The following is a 12,743-nucleotide window of genomic DNA, read 5'->3' on the forward strand; positions in this document are numbered from 1 at the left end:
TCTCAAAAAAAAAAAAAAAAAATCTACGAGCTTCTGTGGCGATGATACCTCTGAACTACCAGCATTACATTTTCTCAAACACTATCATTTCGTTTGGCTAGATTAGATATAATATATTTAGCATCTGCTTTTTTAATACAATGTTTTACAAAGGTAGGAGATAAATAATAATTGTGGATGAATTATGAGAATTTAATTTAACACTAGCAAGGGTTCTTTTTTTGTCAAGTATATTCTAAATATGTGATAACAAATAACATATTTGAGTAGCATCAATTGCCTACAAAGTACTTTTTAATTTAATCTTCACACAAACCCACTGTTTAAATGGGAAAGCTGAAGTTCAGAAAAAGGGAAGTGATTTGTCTAAGGATGTAAAGTGGAGGAAGTCAGAGTAGGAAAGGGGTCTGGCATTTCTTAGGTTCTTCCTATCAGCCAGGTATAACACTAGACAGTTCGCTTACATTACATCTAATCCCCATAAATGCCAAATGAAGTAGGAAATACTTCCTCCCATTTTACAATACAGAATCAAGATTAAGTAATTTGCAGAAAAAAGTTACACAGCTAGGTATGACCAGGTCCAAGTAGCTCTTTTTATTAAACTACTAATAAAATATGTTGAACTTATGGGAAAACATAAAATGTAAAAATATATTATGAGATAGAATTCTACTCAAAGAGAAGTAAAGCAGGGTTCTTAATGAAAAGGACAGACTTTATTTTATTCATTTACTATAATAAGCAATGCCCCCAACAATCCCCTTACAACCAATACAATATGGAGTTTCAGAGCAGTATTTCTTCTACGAGTCCTGAAAGTAGACCCACGTATGATGCAACAAAAGAAAGCACTGGCAGACAAAACAATTCAGTCCAGGAGTCAGATATCTAATTTAATCTAATGATAAAATCTAGACTATTTAGACAGGAATCAATAAAAAACGCTCCTCCAAGCCAAGGCCAAATCAGCCTACCTACTACCTGTTCTTATAAGGCCCACAGCTAAGAATGGTTTTTTAAAATTCTTAAGGCTGAGGTTGAGCATGGTGGCTCACACCTGTAATTCTAGCACTCTGGGAGGCTGAAGCAGGAGGATCACTTGAGCTCAGGAGTTTGAGACCAGCCTGAGCCAGAGCGAGACCCCATCTCTACAAAAAGTAGAAAAATTAGCCAGGCATGGTGGCACGCACTTGCAGTCCCAGCTACTCGGGAAGCTGAGACAGAAGATCACTCAAGTCCCGGAGTTTGCGATGACACCACTGTACTGCAGCCTGGGCAACAGAGTGAGACCCTGTCTCAAAAATAAAACTGTAAAGGTTGAAAACAATCAAAAGAATAATAATATATGAAATATAAATAATAAAAATGACATACATACAAATCAATTCAAATTTCAGTGTCCATAAATAAGGTTTTATTAGAACAGTCACGCTTATTCATTTACATATCATCCATAGATACTTTTATACAAGACTAGAGTTGGACATTTGCAACCAAGATCATCTAACCCTCAAAGCCTAAGATATGTACTATATGGCCCTTTACAAAAGGCTTGCCAACCCACACTTTAAGGGAATAGATGCCTCACCACCTTTAATAATCTTCCATGAACATTATTCCTCACAGCCAAGCTTTTAAAAAATAACTGAAGATCATTAATTCAATAAATATTTCTTTAGGACCTATTCCAGGCATTATGCTAGACTATGGAAATACAGTAGTAAACAAGATAAGCAGAGCCCTGCCCTCATGCGGGAGACCAGGACCAACAGTCATGATCAAGTGCCTAAAGTGTTAGGACTGAGGACGTCTATGCAAGGAACATAGCACAATCTGGTGGTTTAGAGCATCATCTCTAGAGTCAGATTCTCTTGGTTTAAATCCGAACTTCGCCACCACCTAGCTGTGTGACTTTAACAGTTACTTAAAATTCTTGTTTTTTTCCATCTGAAAAACAAGATAATGGTATCTACCCAATAGGATTGTTGTGTAGCACAAATGAGATAATACATAAAATGCCTACACACACAGGCTGAATATCCCTAATCTGAAAATCAAAAATCCAAAACTTTTTGAGCACCAGCATGACACTCAAATGAAGTATTAATTGGAGCAGTACAGATTTCAGATTTTTGGATTAGGGATACTTAACTGTAAGTAAAATGTAAATATTCCAAAATCCGAAAAAGTTCAAAATCTGAAACACTTCTATTCCCAGACTGGGACTAGAATGAAGGATCTTCGACCTGTAGTAAATGCTTAAAAAGATGAAAATTTAAATTTACAACCTAGATTTCAGTAATTCCATGTTGCTAATTAAAAGCATATCCCTATTTTTCAACAACCATTTAAACAGAAAAAGGGACATATATCAAAGGAAAGTTCAGAGGCACTTAATCATGACACATGCACCCAATGTGGACAGTAACCCCACCTCCACACAATGGTAATCCTGGGTCCACTGCAACACTGGTCAAATGGAGGACCACTGTTCTAAAAAGCAAGGCCAGAGAACAGTGGTTCTTAATCAGGGGATGCATTTGAATCACCTGCCCAAGGCTGGTATTCAGCAAGTCTAGGTGGAATTCCTGGGCACAAGTGCAGGTGTATGTGTTTCAACCACTACTATAAAACATGGGTACCAAAAAAAAACTTTCACTTCTTCTTCACATAATGAAGAATGACACCTTTCCTTTGCCCACTGTACCTATCTTCTAAGAGTAAGTTTAAATTCTACCCTCTTTATGCAGCCTTCCCTGAAGTTTTATAACCTTATGTTGTCAGTTATCATTATCTCTGAAGGTTTATGACCTTATGTTTTTAACTATCATTTTCCCAAGAGTATGACTTAAATTTCCCATAAGACTTAATGAGACTGGATCTTAAATCATTCATTCATTCTACAAATACTGGGTACCTACTTACTATGTGCTAGGTAACCATGCTCAGAACACAATGGGAAGCAGAACTAAGGTGTTAATAAGAGAGAGGATTAGAGATACAAGAAGAGGTCAAATCTTGAAAGTTTGGTCCAGGTGTTCAGGATTTATGGGCCATGAAGAATAATTAAAAGGCTCTAAGAAGAAGAGTGACATGGTCTCATCTATCTCAGAGAACTCATTCTAGAATGAACACAGAAGGGTCAGCTTCTGGGTCTCTTTAAAGTACATTTAAGCAGAGGGTTAAAAACTGAGAAGGAGCTGGCTGGCCATGTAGAATGGCATAAGATCATTCTAGGCAGAGGGTTCAACATGCAATTCCCTGAGGCAGACAAGAGCTAGAGAGTGCTCCAGGAAGACCACTACAAATGCAGCATAAATGAGCAAGTGGAAGAATGTGAGTTTGGAAAGCATGGTAAGAAATTTGGATTTTATTCTAAGTATGTGTGAAAGTTGTCAGAATCAAAATGGAGTCACTAATGTTTAAAAAACAAAACAAAACCTGTCAGAGCTAAAAAAGGCCATGACGTGAGGGTTCTCATGCTTGTATTCTTGATAACAAAAACTACTACAACAGACTCTGCAAAAACCACAACCTTGCACAAAGGCCACTGCAACCATACTCAAAAAATACTTCTGCAAGGCTCAGTGTGGTAAAGCACGCCTATAGTCCCAAATACTTGGGGAGACCAAGGTGGGAGGATCACTTGAGGCCAGGAGTTAGAGGCTGCAGTAAGCTATGACTGTGCCTGTGAACAGCCACTGCACTCCAGCCTAGGCAACACAGTGAGACTCCAGCTCTAAAAAAAAGTAAAAATTAAAAAACAACTTTTTCTAATACTTCTGCAAGGACATCTGCCCAGCAACTGCCTGCCTAACCTCATACTGGCATCATCCTTGTTATTGATCTTTGAAACCAGGGATAATTATTTCAAAACAATTATGTAATCCTTACTTTTTTTCCTTTAAAAAATTTTTGTCTTCTTTTACCTCCCTAAGCACATAATTTACTATGGCACGTGTATTCCCACTTCAATGCTCTATTCCCAAATATATACCACTTCTTATAGAGAGCCTTGCTCTGTTTGTTATTTAGGTTGACAAATGGGAAGTCACTGGAGAGTTTGTTTCGGTTTTGTAAAATTTCTTATTTTATTCTGCATACATAACCCAGGTACATGAATCAAAATTCCAAAGGTATATAAGGTCATACAGAGAAACAAAAGTCTCCCTCCCACCCTGTCCACCAGCCACGGAGTACCCTGTCCCTAGATACAACCACTTTATCAGTTTTTGAAGAGTTTTAAGCAGGATAGAACATAAGAACATGGTCTGATAATGTTACATATGTCACCCTGGCTGACAGGTGGAGGATGAGTGGGAAGGACAGACGCAGGGACCAGCTGAAGGCGGCTATGGTGTCCAAGGACGAAATGACGGCTGCTGGGACCCAGGCGGTGATAGTGGAGATAAGGGTAGAATTGACGAAACTGATGTTAGCAAGACAGCATTAATGACTACAGCTATAGGCATTGTTATTAATACACTTAGAATCTACAGGTCTAGTATCTCAGAGCTCAATGAATACGTATACAGATAATGGGTAAGAGAACAACGGATAACAACACAAAAATAAATTACTAAAATGTGATTTTAACAATTTAATAATAATGAACTTACCCTGTCAGTATGAATTAGATTTTATCTCAGAAATGGCATATCTGAAACCAACCCAAAACTGTATTACTGCAGCTAAGGGGCTGAAATGGCAGCTGTTTAAAAAAGAAAAATCCAAAACTGAGGTCTTTAACCTATTGCTATTAATCACCACGTAACAGAAAAGAAGGCTAAAGTCTTCTCAAAAGAAGTTTGGAGTAAAACATCACACCTATGCAAAGTATTTCCTTCTATTCTGACAACTTAAAATGTATCAGAAAATTCTCACCAAATCACAGTATAAGAAAAAAATATCATTAATGGACAAAATTTTTCTGCTGAATGTTCATTAAAAAGCAGTCATATCTTGTTGAAAAAACTATAGTACATCCACAAAAAGGAGCACTGTGCAACTACAAGAAGGAATGAGAACCATCTATATCATACTATGGAGTAAATGTTAAGTGAAAAAACCATGGTAGAAAACGATGTATAGTATCCTACCACCTATCTAATAAAGAGAAGGTATGACTATAACCACAAAATTAAAAATTAAAAAGGTTATCTATGGAAAAGGGAGGGAACAGGGTGAAGGGGACAGGGATAGAAAGAAACAAGATTTCTTTGAATTTACTGTACCTTGTTTTATAGGTATGACTTTGAAAGTCTTTTAATATTTTATATAATTAAATAAAATTAAATTTCTTAAAAGCAATCCCTAAATACTGCAAGCAAAGAACAAAAGAACCAAACTATACATCCAGTGGTGGCAAAAACATACAATAACTATTCTAAGTGACTTTAAAACACAGTAATGTGATTACATACCCCTAAAAAGGATGCAAAAAAAAAAAAAAACCTCAAATACTTTTCATTAGTAGTAGTTTTCATTTCTTCTGAGAATGAAAAGTATACAGTGTGGGATGAAATAATGAGTAATTAGAACCAACATGTTTGGCTTAGGAGAAAAAAAGATACAGGTGTAAGACTGAGAAGGTTAAGTAGTCTAGTCTTGCTTTTGAACTAGAAGTATCAGTAACTCATCATCTGTGCACTAAAAAGACCCAGAAACAATGATTAACCTAGTAGCAATGACCAACCCCAAGGCCCAGATTGTGTTTTCCAAATAATACCATTTTCCATTAAAAGAAACCAAGGCCTTTAGGGGAATGGATGCTTCCAGGGCTGGGAAAGAAAACATACAAGATAAGTCTGGTGCAATTTATCATACCAGAAAGAAGAGCGACCAAAGTATTAAGAATTGTGTTTAATGAATTTAGGAACCAATTTGAACATATTCCTATTGGAGAAAGATGAGACAATCTGAGCATCAATAAGGATAACATCTGCAATGGAGTCAAACATCAAATATGTTTAAGTACATGAGCTCAAAAGGACAAAAATGCATACACACAATTCATTGGTTACTTTTCAAGGACTAGTACTAGGGAAGCAATCCATTACTTTGAAACCTAGTAAATAATGGACAGGAGTTAAGCATTTATCCTGCCTTTCCTATAAAAACGACACAATACTTCAAGGTAACCAAATAGTGGATGAAGGGAAAATTCTCTTTACAAGAGTATTCCATCTAATAAATGGTGAAGTTATAGAATTAAAATATCAACATTTTCAATGCCTAATGAAATGACTCTCTAGGCATTGAGCATCAAGGGCTGCTAATGAGAAAGACTAGTAATCATTATCTGCCTACTTACCTATGAAGTCTTCTTGCCCAAAATAAATGAAACCTGAATCTGATCCCACCTTTAGATTTAATCACCAGTTTACAGTATATTCTATATTGTTAACTGTATTGTTAAATTACAATACAGAATAAAATGCAGACTGTGCATAACTTCATAGGACAGACTACCAGGTTTCATCAACTAAATTAGAAAACAAAACATGGAGGGGGAACCTACAGATTAAAACTAGTCACAATGTACAGACAGCATTTGGATCCTAATTCAAACTGTTTAAAAAAAATTATGAGACAAGAATTTTTTTTTTCCTAAGACAGAAGGTTATGTTGTCCAAGTTACACATGAATTCCTGGGCTCAAGCAATACAATCAAGAAAATTTTAACACTGGCTTGGTATCATTCACTTTTTGTGACAGTGGTATTCGTGTTTACCTTTTTTAAAAAGCTTTAAGATATACATACTGAAATATTTAATGGTTAAAATGATATGACATCTGGGATTGAGGGGTATAGATGAAGCAAAATTGGCTATGAATTAGTAACTGCTGAAACTGGATGAGGGTAAATAGGAATTTATCTATTATCTATTTTACTATTCCTTGTACACGTGTGTGTATGTGAAGAGTTGAACATGGAAGGTAGGAAGAGAAGAAGGGCAGTCAACTTAACTCTAATTTTCGAGTAATAAAAATACCTTGCTATCTTTCATTTCAGTATTTACTTTTCTGATTCAATACATGAAAGAAGTAAAAACTAATAAATGATCTAAAGAAACAGGTTTTATGGTAAAATCAATAACACCTAACTGAACACCAAACAAAACCCTTTCAGCATCAGATAACATCAAAAGAATTAAAGGAGAAAATGACCAGCTTATATTAATATAGATTATATTTTAATAATAGAAGGGAAACTATCCCACAGTTTGTGGAGACTGGCTAGAATTTAGATTTCACATCATTCCCTGAGTCTCTGTAAGTCTAAAACCTAAACACACAAGTAGTAAACAAATCATACCAGCTGCATCGCTGTAAACCACATCAAAACTGCAAAACGCAGTTCTGACTGCTAAAACCATTCACTTCCTTAAAAAACAACTTTCCTATTCTACTTCCTCACAGTCAGAATCAAAGGAATACTTTATAATTTACATAGCACAGGCATTTGTTCAGTAAAGATTCCAATTTTTACAATCCCACACTCATACAATTCACCCCTTGCCTGAAATGCCCTCCCCTCTTTGATACCTGTCCCGGTTTGTTTTCATTGAGGGCCTCAACTCATACATGTTTTGCAAAAGAGAAAAAGTGAACCTTTTAGCATTCTATTTCCTATCCTCACTAAAAATCATTTTTCACACACAAAAAAATCTTTCCTTTCTGTAACTTACCAGCAACGCATACAGCTGGCAGCTATATTTTTGGCCTTTGGGGATATGACAAGAGCTTTTAGTCATTTTAGCCATAAAATTATACGGTCAAACCAATAGCAGTTACAGGTGAAACAAAATATTACTTCAATGTGGTTATGCCTAAAGTGGACACAAATCATCTACCAAATACGTTGAGCCATGAATTACGAGAGCAAAAATAAAAATAACTGTTTTAGGGAGAAGCTTTCTGACGTCTCCCAAAATGAGAAAATAAATCAAGAAAAGAGGTAGGACAAAGATGATCAACAGCACCACCTCTAATAAAGTTCCAGAACTATCTCATCACCATCCGCAGGCAAATTCGGCTTTTCTCTTTTGCCAGCTGTTCTTCTTAAAAACAAGAGCCATCAAGCAGGGTCCAGATGCATCTGCACACAAATCCTGGAGCCGCCAGCGCTCCAGGCCACAGATGGGGGACCACTACCAGCACAATGCTGATCCAACGTCCGGTCGGGATCCTCAGTTTCCACACGGACCCCTGAGGCCCACAAGCCTGCCCAGAAACGAGCTGCCCGGGCCGCTTCCACGAAGAAGCCCACGACCCTGAGGCCCGGTCCTGGCAGAGAGTGTGCAGCGCCTTCGGCCCCTCTGCACACAGTGCGGGCCTACGGCGACCACGGGGACCCCTCCCAGACGCCCTCCGAGCCGCAGCGGCCTCCGCGCGCCGCCCCCGCCCTCCGTGCTGTCGGAGGGCGCAGCCAGGCCCCGTGGCCCACGCCCGCCCGCAGCCTCCGCCCAGCTCCCCACGCCACTCGCCCCGCGGCCCGGCCGCCGCGACTCCGCCGCCCCGACCCCAGCCCGACCCGGAGCCCCTGGCCGCCGCGCGAGACGCCCGCTCCCGCCCCAGACTCCTGCCGCCGCCCTCGCCCGCCGGCCTCACCTCAGAGACCAATGGTGCGCAGCGCACGGAGTGCCCGGGTCCGAGTGAGGCCGCCGCCCGTCAGCTCGGGCTCGGACTCCAGCTCTGGCTCCGCCCCCTGTCCGCCGCGCGCCGGGCCTCTCCGCCCCCTCAGCCCTCGGCGCTCGCCCCCGCCGCCAGAGCTGGGTGCGGCCTACGCCGTGGCAGCCCAACAACGCGCCGCCCCATAGGTCGGGCGCGCGCTGCCACGCCGAGCAACGATCCCTGCGATTGGCCGGATCTGAGTGGCGGGGCCTCTGATGGAAGGGCGGGGCCTACTACTTCCCGGGTCCGCTGGGCCCGCCTCCGTGTGCTGGAGACCTACGGACGGCGAGTCGTGGCCTCACAGGCCTCGTCGCCGAAGCAGGCCTGGGCTGCTCAGCCGGCCCCGCCTCCCTGTCGCCAGAACCGCTCGATACTCTGTTTGTGACCGGTGGCACGTCTGTGGAGGCCCACTGCGGCCAGGCGCCGGGATGCTCAGGAAGGCGTACCAAACGGCCCCGTTGTAGGCCAGTTCTAGGCCACAGAGGCTGTCCGAGCCGGGGTCAGTAGGGAGGCAAGGGCATGCAGGTCCGGAACCCAGAAGCCGAGCCCGCACTGCCCGCCTTGCCCACTCTTCCAGCGAACGGACCCTGCCCCCGTGCGGGTTGCATGTCCCCAGGCAGAGTTTTGGGGCCGGGATGGCAGCCAGGGTGGGATCAAGACAGCGGGGCCTGTGGGCCCTGATAAGGCTCCCCAGACAGGATAACTGCCTGGCACCTGGAGCCCGGCCTGCTGAATGCTGAATGAACCAGCACCAGGCACCTTCGCAGAACCAGGGAATAAGTCTAGACGGGAGCGCTGGCAGGAGCAGGCTACCTACCAATGACCTGGAGGGTAGCCTAAGAGACCAGCAATGTCCTGCACATTGTTCCTCCTGTTGTCTCATCTGAGACCAAAAAAGTCCAGGGGAGACAGACGGACAAGGCTGCTTGTTCTCTTCATACCCATATAAAGCTAAGGTCCAGAGGTGGGCCAGGGCACAATAGTGTGGAATCCAGGCCTCCCTCCCAGGAGCCTCTTTGACATTGCTCCTAGAACGGTCAGGAATATATTGTCAGTCGATGAGAGTCAGTGACTCCTGTTCTAAGGTCACTCATGAATGTTGGCTTTTTTCAGATGACTTTCTGACAAGACCACAATGCTGTCTCATTCACTAGTTTCCCATCGTTAATCTCTAAGAAAATGCAAATCAAAGCCACCAGGAGGGCTATTGTTGGAGGAGGAAGAAAATAAGCGTTGGCAAGCAAGGATGTGGATAAACTGGAGCCCTTGTGCACTGCTGGTGGTAATGCAAAATGGTGCAGCAGCTATGGAAAACAGTGTGGTGGTTCCTCAAAAAATTAAACGTAATTACTACATGATCCAGCAATTCTACTTCTGGGTATATACCTAAAAAAACGAAAACAGGGACTCAGTTATTTGTAACATATGTGTTCATAGCAACATTATTCACGATAGCCAAAAGGTGGAAGCAAACCTACTGCTGTCCATCGATGGATGAACTGATAAACAAAATGTGGTACAGTATATACATACAATGGAACAGTATTCAGCCTTAAAAAGGAAGGAAATTATGACATATGCTACAACATGGATGAACACTGAAGACATCACGCTGAGTGAAATAAGCCACGAAAGGGTAAATGTTCCACTTTTATGAGGTGCTTAGAGTAGTCAAATTCATAGAGACAGAAGGTAGAATGGTGGATGTCAAGGGCTGAAGGAAGTGGGGAAGGCAGAGTTAATGTTTAATGGGTACAGAGTTTCAGATGATGAAAAAAGTTCTGGGGATGGATGGTGATGATCGTTGCACATCAATGTGAATGTACATAAAGCCACACTTTAAAAATGTATAAATAGGTAAATGTATAAAATGGTGATTTCATATTATATAGATTTTACCATAATGAAAAATTGTAATGCTATTAAAATACACCTTCATTTAACAACTACAAAAAGGAAGAAAATACTGTCTTGGGTGGGGTTTAAAAAAAAGAACAAGTTTGAGACCATCCTGGGCAACATAGCAAGACCCCATCTCTACAAAAGAATTTTTAATTAGCCAGGCCTGATGGTGGGTACCTGTAGTCCCAGCTACTCAGGAGGCTGAGGTGGGAGGATTGCTTGAGCCCAGGAGTTCAAGGTTGCAGTGAGCTATGATCACACCACTGCACTCCAGCCTGGGCAACAGAGGGAGACCTGTCTCTTAAAAAAAAAAAAAAACTTGAATTAGATATATACAATAATAACATCAAGCAATGAGGAAGATAAATGAAGTTAAAGTCATTTGAGGTGCTTATGTTGTCCAGGAGGAAGGTAAAAGTATTTATTAGTCAACTCTAGGCTTAGATAAAAATGGAAATAGGGTGTATAACTTTCGAACTAGGAGAAGGGGGAAAATGGAATGACTTTTTAAAGTTGCTCAGTCCAAAAGAAGGAAAAAAAGGAGAAAAAGAAACAAACATAGGTAAAACAATACAAAGCATAAGATGGTAAATTTAGTCACATTAAATACAAATGGACAAAATGCTTCAGTTAAAAGACAAGGTATGTTTTTATATGCTATTAACAAAAAAATGAAAACTTTATTTATTTATTTGTTTGTTTTTAGAAATGGGGTCTCACTCTGTCGCCAAGGCTGGAGCACAGTGGCTTGATGATAGCTCACTGCAGCCTTGAACTCCTGGCCTCAAGTGATCCTCCTGTCTCAGCCTCCCATGTAGCTGAGACTACAGGCTTGAGCTACCAAGCACAGCAAATTTTCTTATTTTTTTAGAGATGAGTCACGCTATGTTGCTCAGGCTGGTCTCCAACTCCTGGCCTAAGTGATTCTCCCAACTTGGCCTCCCAAGTCACTGGAATTACAGGCATGAGCCAGAGCCCCGCTCAAAAAAATGAAATTAAGAAAATATGCAGTTTGCAATAGAATAAAAGAAACATGAAGTATGTACAAATCAAGCTTAACAAGACCAGGTGCAATGGCTCACCTCTGTAATCCCAGCACTTTGGGAGGTCGAGCAGGAGGATCACTTGAGGCCAGGAGTTGGAGACCAGCCTGGGCAAGATACTGAGACCCCTGTGTCTACACAAAAAATTTTTAAAAATTAGCCAGGCATGGTGGCACATACCTGTAGTCCTAGCTACTTGGAAGGGTAAGGTGGGAGGGTCACCTGAGCCCAGGAGTTCAAGGTTACAGTGAGCTATGATTACACCACTGCACTCCAGCCTGGGTGACAGAGTGAGACCTTGTCTCTAAAAAAAATTTTTTTAACAAAAAAAGTAAAAACTTAACAAAAGCTGAGCAAGACCACAATGGACAAAATTATAGAATCCTACTAGCAAACCTTAAAGAAAACCCAAATGAATAGAGAGGTAGACAATGTTCATGAATCAGAAAACTCAATATTATAAACGTCAATTTTCCCCAAACTGATTTATAGCTATAATGAATTCCCAATCAAAATACCAGCTGAGTGACTGTTATTGGCACTGACAAGCCCATTTTAAAACTTATCTGGGAGAAAAAATTTACACAGAAATACAAAGAGCCAGAATAGGTAGGACACTTTCAAAAAGAAAAATAAGATAAAAGGATCAGATATCAATACTTGATTGATAATAATGAAGATAGCTTTGTATTGGCACAGGGTAGACAGACCAATGGAAAAGAACAAGGAATCTATCAACACACCTACATATATGTGAATATATGACAAAGGTAACATTGCAGATAGGCAGGAAAAGGACAGATTATAAACGAATGATGCTAAGATACATGGGCAACCCTACAGGGAGAAAAAAATGAAACTGAATCCTTATCTCATGCCAGATGCATAAAACAATTCCAGGTGAATTAAAGGCCTAAATATAAAATAAAAAAGTATGCAGATTTCAGAATGTAAGAGAATGTCTTCATGATCTTGGAGTTGAATTTCTTAAACAAGTCACAAAGAACACTAACCAAAATGAAAACATTGATCAATTCAACTGTATTAAAAATAAGAACTGATCATCAGAAGATGCCAAAAATAAGCCAGATTTGGAGAAGATATCTGCAATACACATTA

At 40.6% G+C, this 12,743-nt stretch overlaps 1 protein-coding gene across 1 annotated transcript in view; it reads right to left on the reverse strand.

Annotated features, from left to right (window-relative positions):
• ADD1 (adducin 1 (alpha)) overlaps positions 1-8,687 on the reverse strand; it is a 99,461-nt gene extending 90,774 nt beyond the window's left edge. Inside the window, exon 1 of the mRNA XM_012655041.1 lies at positions 8,617-8,687. The gene's annotated coding sequence lies outside the window, so the exon portion shown is untranslated. The remainder of the gene's footprint in view (positions 1-8,616) is intronic.
• Between the last annotated feature and the right edge of the window lie 4,056 nt (positions 8,688-12,743).

This window comes from Propithecus coquereli, unplaced genomic scaffold (assembly GCF_000956105.1).
Source record: "Propithecus coquereli isolate 6110/MARCELLA unplaced genomic scaffold, Pcoq_1.0 Scaffold459, whole genome shotgun sequence".
In the NCBI taxonomy this organism is placed as follows: domain Eukaryota; kingdom Metazoa; phylum Chordata; class Mammalia; order Primates; family Indriidae; genus Propithecus; species Propithecus coquereli.